Below are 9,535 nucleotides of genomic sequence, written 5' to 3'. Positions count from 1 at the left end.
GTCACTGCCCGAGCTGGCACGGCAGCATAAACACTGCCTGTCCCGAGCAGATGGCTCCTCTCACGGCCACACTCCAGGCAGATACCAAAGGGCTTTCCTAACAAATAAAACCCCACACTGAAGGCAGGGATGTTCCCAGGCCTGGAGCAGCGCTTGCCACTTTCCTGGAAGAAGGGGATGCTCTCACCTCACTGAACCACCCAGACTATTTTTAAATCGCCATAGCAACTAGAGGATGGGGAGACCGGGTGTGCCTCTGGCTGGGGGCGGATTCCCCCCTCCGTGCTCTCGTCTGCTCTTTGGCAGGGGCTGGGGATGAGTGCAGCGTGCCAGCAGGTGCAGCCCCCTCCAGCCAGCCAGGCTAGGGGACAGGGGCTTACCCTGTGACCCCCCCAGCACCAGCTCAGAAAGTGTCCTGGCAGGCAGAGAGCTACCCCAAGGCCCACTTGACCTCCCTACCCCAGGAGATGCAAGGGTGTCAGGAGGGCCGTGGCAGGGCAGCAGGGTCAGACCTCAGCACCTGCTTTCCTTTTTCTCCCTTTGGAAATAAAAACCCTAAACCCAGAGCAAACAATTAAAATGTTCCAGCTGCTGGCTCAGAGCAGCAATCCCAGATAAAACCCCAAGGATCTGCCGGCTAAATATAGTCTGAGCCCCATAAATTAAACAAAAGCTTTTCACTGGGCTCTCAGAAAGCTGGTTCCAGCAGCAGTTTTAGCTATGTAAGGTATAACTCTGGTGGTATTTGTTATAATTGGCCATACCTCCCCCATGTCACTGACCTCCCCAATGCCATTGTTTAGGAACATGAATTTTTCAGAGCCAAACTTCTACCTCCCAGCAGTTCCTCTGCTGCAGAGGGACCACACCTCAGCCACTTTCCTGCCTTTTAGTAAGACTTTACAAACCCAGGATTTTTTCATTTGGACAACTGATTATTTGATACTTGCCTGTCTCAGGTGTCCCCTGTTTTCTAAGGCTACCCTCATTTAAGGCCCATCTCAAGCATCTGCTTGATTTTTATCCCTATTAGCTGTGAACCCTCTAATAAAATTACTGCTTGCAATGCAAAGGTGTTGGAAAGCTCTTGTGGATACCGTGCAAGCCAATACACATGTAGGTGCTTGTCTCGCCTCAACATTAACAATATTTTATGATATTACATATATTGCAGTATATGTATATGATATTAGGTAGCCAATGACTTATGGCTTTCTGGAAGTTTTGTCCCCTAACCCTTTAAAGAAGGACACTGCTGCCTTGAGTACATGTGGTCAGCTCACAAGGAGGAGCGATGCTACTTGTGTTGCTGAGGATGAGTTTGCTCCATTTTTTCTCCAATGCTTCCTCCCAGTGCTCTGTGTTGGGTATGAGGAGTGCATTCAGCACCTGCTTTCCCATCCTAGGTATTTAGGCTCTGTTGCTTTTTCTGTGGGCTTTCCCCTTATTGCAGTCAGAGCAGCTCCATCCTGAAGCTGAGGGCTGGCTCAGCCTGCATGTAGCGCTGCTGAAATCCCAGCCCCTTGCTCCATCCCAGTGCTGGGCTTTGATTTTGTTTCTGGATTTGCTAGTGGGTCTATGGCTGAGTAATCTCAGAAAGGTGTGAGCAGGGCTGGCAGCCCAGAAAATCCAAATTGCCTTTTCCAAATGAGAACACCACCTCCTCACGAGTTCTTCTAAGCCTCCCATCACTCCTGGCTCCCGGCAGCAGACTGGCTTTGCCAAAACCACCCGGCAAAGTTGCTGAGCTACATGTAAGCAAGCCTCTGCAGGCACCAGCCTTTCTCCGAGGCCACCCGCTTGTCTTGTCCCCCATCTTGTCATGCTCTGTCCCCCCTCCCCAGCTTTTTTGGTTCCCTGCAATGGTTTTTAGGCAGATAGCCCTTTCCTGGGCAGGGTGTGAGGAAGAGGAATCCAGAGCTGCCTCCCTGGTTCCTCCTCAGGGACTGGAAGGCAGGCCAGTGGCTCTGCACCTGCATCCCCTCCATCCCTCAGGAGCATCCCAGGGTGGGTGGGAGGAAAGGCGAGGTTCCCCCTCCTGTCACCTCCTTGGGTTTGTACCTCTGTAAACACACCTCTACCTGCCCCCTTGGCAGGGCACACCAACAAAAACAACAACCAGGCTATTTTAAGTGAACTCAGCCTCCCAAAAAAAAGTCAACTCCAAGGCTGTCATGGCTATATTTAGTTGGAACTTTTCTGTCCAGGATTCAGACTCTATTTGGAAACCATGTACCTTGGCATGCAGCCAAGCATTTTGGTTTTATACAATAATCCCTTAGCACATGGCAAATGTTTCCCATCTCCTGGTGGCTGCGGCACTGGCCCCAGTAGCCTGGCAGCGGAGGGTTTTAAGCTGAAACCGAGACAAGCTGGCTGGCTGTGGTTATGGATTCACATCTTAGACCCAGAAAGTCCTTTAATAGAAACATCTTGATGTAGCTTTAAAAAATTCACAACATCCTGGGAGCATCAGAGCAGCCCCCTGCGCTGGCCCCCAGTGCCTGGTGGGTGTTTTAGGGGTGCAGACCTTGGGGCATCTCTACCAGCTGCTGACCTGGGGTGATGCCTGGGAATGGAGCAAGAGGAAGATGTGGGGCATGCCGAACCATGCCCTTGGGCCTCTCAGCTGTCAAGGTAAGAAACAGCTTCTGGCTTATTTTGCCCCTCTTTCCACTGAAAATGTCATAAAAATTCCCCTGTTTCACATGCCAGCAGTTCAGGGGGTGACACAACAATTGCCCAGAGCATGGTGTAGTTCCCAGTAACGTGATGGGGATTCAGTGCCAACAATTTTGCCCTGACAGTCTGCGGGTGTCTAAGTGATGCTCAGGGAAGCAGCAACCTCACATGCCCTGGTCCTGTCTCCTCTCCCATCCTCTCCTTTATTTTGGATGAAACAAGGCTTGTGGCAGCATCTCTCATGGAAACACAGAAAGTAACAGAAAGTAAAACTGCAGGTTTGAGTGTGCCACACACATCTCCCTGCTCGGTGGCAGCTGGGAGATAGAGGGAAGCAGGAGCGAACTGAGAAAAGGTGGATTTTAAAACGGCTATTTATACAGTCCTTCCAAATATTTTAGACTCGTGACATGCATGATGATGTATAACAAAAATATCTGCTTCAAAACTTTCCAAGTTAAATCCCACATCTTTATTTTAATTCAGGAGTTCAAGGGATTTAAGGAAGTGCTTACTTAAAGTGATCCTTCTTATCACCCACAGCAAGGAGCACTCCAGCCAGCCCTCGGGGACAATGGGGCGGGCTCTGGGGAGAGACCCTATAACCCAGCACCACAAGCCCAGGGAAGAGGAGCTACAGCAGGAACCCAGTCTGGACCAGTCGCAGGAATAATGTGAAGGACATCTGCAGGGATGTGCAGGATCAGCGCCCTTGAGGTGGTTTGATTCGGGGGGGACCCCTGTCCCCGTTGGTGGCCCCGTGAAACCTGCCACAGGAAGACTTGGTGTCCCCTGCAACCTGGTGCTCAAGACTGCTCAGCCTAACAGGGTTTCTAATGGGGCTAATTTAATCTTGCTCACTTAAGAGAGGCCAAAGCACCCAAGGGATCATTCAGGGCTCTGCAGGGCCCAGGAACTGCGGGTGGTGAGCCCCCCAGCCCCCAGCTGGGTGTGGGCAGGAGCAGAGGGATTCCTTGGGGGTGCCAGTGTCTCACACCAGTCCAGCCCTGCTGCTCTTCACCTTCCCCATGCTGTAAGTACCGCTGCAGCACGCCGAGGCTGGAGGGCTGGTAAGCAGAGCCAGGAGCAGAAGAAACAGCGGCAAATGAAGATCTGCCACCTCCTTCCAACCCGATGCAGCAGCAGCCTCCGCCGGCTTCCCCAGAAGCTCCACAGCCCCCAGGGCAGGGCTTGTCCTGGCAAAGCTCGGCTCGTGCTAGCATGCTGTGCTGGGACCACGTGCTCTGGTGCTGCAGCTCAAGGCACTCGTCTGCTGGCCCCTTCTCCTGCCTCGGGGGTGGCAGTGTGCGGGGTCCCCCATGAGCACGGCGCTGTTCGGATCTCCTCTCTGCCTGTGCCGTTTCCCCTGTTCTGGTGGGAGAAGCCTGGGAATGGGGCGCAGAGCCCATTCCTGCAACACCCAAGCGTCTGCCGGCACTGAGCCAAGAGTAGTTTAAACACCTGCTGGCATGTTTGCTGAAGTTCTGTGATTCATCGATAGCCGCTCAGTTCAGCTCTACCCTTTCATCATCCCCGAATGCGGCATTTCCCTAAATCACATGGGCTTTTTCTGTGCTATTACACACCTACGGGTCCAGCTGTTCCCTCCCAAACACTTTCTGTACAGTGCCATCTTGCTTTAAAAGTGCCCGCTGCCTGCATGACACATCGCCTTTAGGTGAGGCACAGGTTTGTCACAACGGGTTTGATTCCCACAGTCTCCCTGCAATCCCTCTTCCCAGAGGACAGGAGTTTCCACGCCGTGGTTGCCACCCCATGCATCTACCTGTGTCCCTTGTGGTGCAGCAAGGAAGGATGAGAAGATTTGGATAAAGGTCTGGTGGCTCCTTGTGGATGAAAGGCTGGTGGAAAACCTGGGCAGCCCAGCCAGCCCCCTGGTCAGGGATGCAGGATCCATGTGTGCACTCCCAGCGAGACGGGGCATCCATGGGAACCAGCTGCCCCACCAGAAGTGACCCACTGCTGGGTGGGTGTTTGCAGGCTGTGCAGGATCTGCACATCCCAGAACATGGAATGAGTTGCCCAGGAGCTCTGCTGTGCAGCAAGGATTTTTGCTGTTGTTCTGGTTTTTCTCAGTCTCAGACTGGGAAGTTTGAGCTCACAGTGCCAAATGCCACCCTGGCATGTTTATTAATGCTGATTGTAAAACCTTGGCAAAAGCATTCACCATCAGGTCTGCAGAAATCCTGCCGGATCCACTGCCTTCCAACCAGATGGGCCTTATTAAGAGATGTCACACAGCTAACAACATCTGACAGCTCTTGGATTCCCTTCCCTGCTCTGCTCCATGCACTCCAAGCAAGGCAGCAGCCTAAGCTGAGAGCTGAGGGGAGGCAGGAGCCCACTGTTCCCATGCCAGCCCCAAGGGCGCAGAGCTGGGGCTGTGCCTCAGCATGGGCTCCTGCACCCCAAATTCGCTTCATGCTCCTCACCTGCCCTCCTCTTCTCACCCCCATTTTGCTGCTGGAGGCACCCAGCTGCACCCACATGTACAACGAGCTGTCACCCACAGCGTCAGTCACTGGAGGCTGCAGATGATACGTTGATACCTCTGTACAAGACAGTTTTTCCATATATTTTGTTGAATGTGTGATTTCTTCTGCCATGCGATTTACTCAAGTTCAAATAACCACTGGGAGCACAGATATGGCAGTCCACAGCAGTTTTCTACATGTTTTAATAACAATATTACACCAACATTAGCAGACACAGGCAGAGCATCTCCTGCATGGCTGGGCTGAAGCATCCCTTGTGTCTTTGCTGTGCATTTACACTGCCAAGATGTAATTTTGGTGAACAACGTGGTTGTGACATGGATGGCAAGTGCAACAGTGCACCCTGCATTTTGTGTGCATGGCCATCCCTGGTGCTCTGTGCTGACAGCTTCTGATGCCATGATGCTATGATGCCATGATGCCATCCCTTTCTAAGCCGTTGCATTGTCACTGTGGTCATCATCTTCTGTGACTCAAGGTCACTCAAGGTGAAACAGGACAAGGTTGATGTTTAGCAGAGCACCCGTGGGTGCTCTGGCTTGGCCCATAGCACTGCCCTTGGTTGTCCAGCTCCCTGCCACCTGGTTTTCCCCAGCCCATGCTGAGTTCCTGGGCTCACAGGGAGTGGGTGGCTTGCAGGCTTGGTGCCACCGGTCACCATCTCAGCGTGGGGTCTTCCTCCAGCCCTGGGGAGAATGCTGCTCTGCCCAAATCCCTGACTCACTTGCACCATCTTTCCCCGACACCAGGCTGGCTCTGTGCAGGAGCCGGGCTCGGGCCAGAGCTGTGCAGCTCTGGAGAGCTGCTGCTGGCACTGCTGCACGCGTTCCCTCTAACTGCATCGCTGCAGCTCTCATTTGCTGCCTGCCAGGGCTCCCCCATGTGATAACACCAACCCCATAGCCTACAAAATCAGAACTATTTCACACTCCAACAAGTTATCCTGCCTAAAATTCTTGGTCCAGTGGGGAGCCGGGCAGTTTGGTCTCCAGGCACAGGAGGCAGGCACAGAGTCAGCTGGCAGCCAGCAACAGGGATGCTGTTGTTTTCCCCTCAACGTGCAGCACCCCCAAGCAAGAGTCTGGGAAAAGCCTGCTGGGGTGACACCAAGTTCTTTGGGAAAACACACAGTAATGAAAGCGGGCAAGTGGCCGAGCAGCCGGCTGTCCTGCCCTGCCATGGGCTTGGCTCGCTCAGCGCCCAGCACGAGGCTCTGGGGCACCCCACATAGCTATGACCAGCAGCTGGGAAGGGGCCAATTTGGCCACACCAGCATCTCCTGGCTCTGCAGCTGAGTCCCTCTTGGGGGACATCCCATCCCCACCGTGTTTTCTAATTTCCAGACTAATCTGCCGCTCTCCAGGCTCACTGCGACTTAATATAACGCTGGTGCCCACCTGCAGGCAGGAGCAGGGCAGCTTGTCTTTCTCTCTGCCTGTTCCCAGGGCACCACTGCCACGCAGAATGAAAGCTGTTAAAATCCCCCCAAACCAGCCTGGAAATCGCTGAAGTGGTTTGGGTTTGGGTGGGGTTTTTTTCCTTTTGAAATTTACCATCTTTCCTCTGGTCACTGAGACATAGCTGCGGGGGGTGAAGGACAGGCAAATGGCTTTCTGAGCAGCCTGCTTGTCTTTGGAGCAAAAGCTGGGGCTGGGGGAGCCTAGGCTTGTTTTAATTGTATCTTAACTGCAGTGCTCACTACTCAGAGCCCTAACAGGCTCTGCAGCTCCCATTTGTAATCACACATTCAGTAAAATAATTGAGTTATAATTGCTAGGGATTCCTTCTCCCCTATGTAACAGAGCCCAGGCAGGGGAGGCGGCACTACAACTGAGTTAGCAGCAAACAGCGTTGCCTTGGGATGACATTTCAAGAACAAATTAACCAGAGTTAAAGCAAGAGAGCTGGTAAAAATCCCCCAAATCTGCCCAGGTGATACAGACACTTTTAGCCTCCCCTTCACTTGTCCCACTGAGAAAAGCATCCTCTTGCCTTTGGGTGGCCCCAAAATAAGGCTCGCCCTGCTCCTGCACCTCTGCCCGTGCCTCTGGCAGCAGCAGGGGCTGCCCATCAGTGGCCACCCTGGACGGTGATGGCTTTGCAGTGCAACCACCTCCTTGGAAGCCCAGGCACTCGAGACCCACGGGTGCTGGGCAGAGCGATCAGGGCAGGGATTTCAGCCCCCAAAGCCACAGGGACCTGCGGTTTTTGCCTGTGGCTATGCCCACCCTTTTGCCTGCTGACCCCTGCTGGGGTTGGAGCCCTGCCAGGGGGAACCAGCGAAAAAGAAGATATTACTGAACAAGGAATCCTAAGTGACTCAGGTTTAAGAAGGACAATTTTTGCCAGGCAAAATGTGATGGCTTTTTTGGATGGGGTTAGAAAACGGGCTGCAGCTCTAATCAATCCAGCTTTCAGCACATTGCTTGCATTAATCTGGAGAGCAAGGCTCGGCCAGCCCCGGCCTCGAGGCGCAGGGCTTGGCAGGAGCACCTTGCAGAGGAGGCACGGGCAGCCATGGTGGGTGGTGGGGTCATCACTGATTCATGGCAGGGAGCTATCAGCACAGCGGGGAGAGTACTGGTAAACTGGTGAGGACTAGGTGCAAGTCACAAATCCCCACTGGGGAGAGGTTATAAAACAGGGCAGCATCCCCACATTGGCACATGGATCTTCCCACTGCTCCAGACTGGGATTTTCCTCTTTCAGTGTGCACAGAGGCAGCACGCAGGGACTTCCCAGCTGCTGCCAGCACCCCTGAACCACCATCACTGCCACCCCAGCAAAGGGACCACCCTCCTCCTGCAGATGCAGAGCACTGTGGACCACATGGTCAGGGCTTTCAGATGCAGAGATTGGTGTTTAAGGCACCCGTAAGTAGCTCTCATCCATCCAAGCCCTGACCCCAATGTCTTTCCCACTAAGGGAATGCATTTGCTTCCCACAGCCCTTCAGGGGAGGTGGGAATGTGATGGGACACAGCATGTGGGTCTGCAAGAGGGAGACATCATCACCAGGGCTTGTGCCTCATCATAATAATTTTGTCTTTCTACAATTTTAATTTACTAATTAATCCCTGGAAGGAATACCTACTTGGATGTGAGGAAAGAATGAAACTCTTATCTGGATGGGCAGAGCATTAGCAAACACAATGCAGGGTGGGGGGGTACAGCACCTCAGCTGGGCTGCCGGCTTTTGATGGTCGAGCTGGACTCCATGCCTGAAAAAAATGTTCATGCACCACTCATGCAGGGCCACTTCCAACAGCTGGCAAAACTGCGAGCATGGCAAGGGCCGGGGTCAGTCCTGAGTTGGGAAATGTTTCGTCTGGTGCAAAGCTTTTTCTGGGAAGAGGGCTCTGTATCTGCCATCTGAGCCTTTGCAGGAGGTACTTCATCGGCTCTGAAAAGGTCTCTGCCTGCCCAGCCTGGAGCCGATGTGCCCTGGTACCCTGAGCGAAGGCAATAGTGGCTGTCCAGTCAGGAGCCTTCCCCATCCTCCTCCTCCTCTCACCCACGGTGTTTGGCAACCTGCCACCTCCCGGCGGAATGACCTCCCTGGGGTGGAGGGGAGGTGACTCGGAGCCATCGGACAGGAGGAGGACAGGGCTGGGGTGCTTGTCTCAGGGAAGAGGAGAGGTTACACGCTTTGGCACGGGTTACAACTCCCAGGGGAGACGGTCGGTGTGGGTGGGAGCAGGCGAGCTCAGGGCCCCCTTTTCACAGCTCCGCAGGCAGAGACCGCTCTCTGCTCTGCCACAGCCCATCACCAGGGGCTGTGGGTGCTTTGAAGGGATGCACCTCTGGCCTGGGCACAGATGACATGAGTGCCACCATGTCCCCTAAAACTGGCATGACTCTGGAGACTTCACCATCCTTAGCATCCCAGCCAGCAGCCCTGACCCATGTCTCTGGGGTCCCAGCCAGGAGGGATGGAAAATGGGGCTGAGACTGGAGAGATCCCAGGCACAGAGCAGGAATGGCACATGGGACAGGCATGCAGAGTGCAGCCGTAGTTGTGTGTTCTGCTCCCCTCTGCCTGTTCCTCTCCAGAAAGTTCAGTCTCGGCTGTCAGTCCCCTTCTGCTTTTTTTGAAGTTGGAGAACTACGTACATTGATGGCGTCTCTAATTAATATAAATATAGTGAAACATAAATAATAGACATGCCTGAAATAGTGTCAACCCCGAGCAGGCAGGCGTACGCGTCATGGAAAGAAAATAAAAATGCTTTTTATCTGTTTTGGCATTTTTTTGTTTGTTTGTTTTTGGTGGTTTGTTCCGTTCCTTAGGAAAGAGCAACCTCTGCCACGGGTGAAACCGCTCAGGAGCAGGAGAGA

Source organism: Falco cherrug, chromosome 11 (genome assembly GCF_023634085.1).
Source record: "Falco cherrug isolate bFalChe1 chromosome 11, bFalChe1.pri, whole genome shotgun sequence".
Lineage (NCBI taxonomy): Eukaryota > Metazoa > Chordata > Aves > Falconiformes > Falconidae > Falco > Falco cherrug.
Note: the sequence above shows the minus strand (reverse complement) of the source record.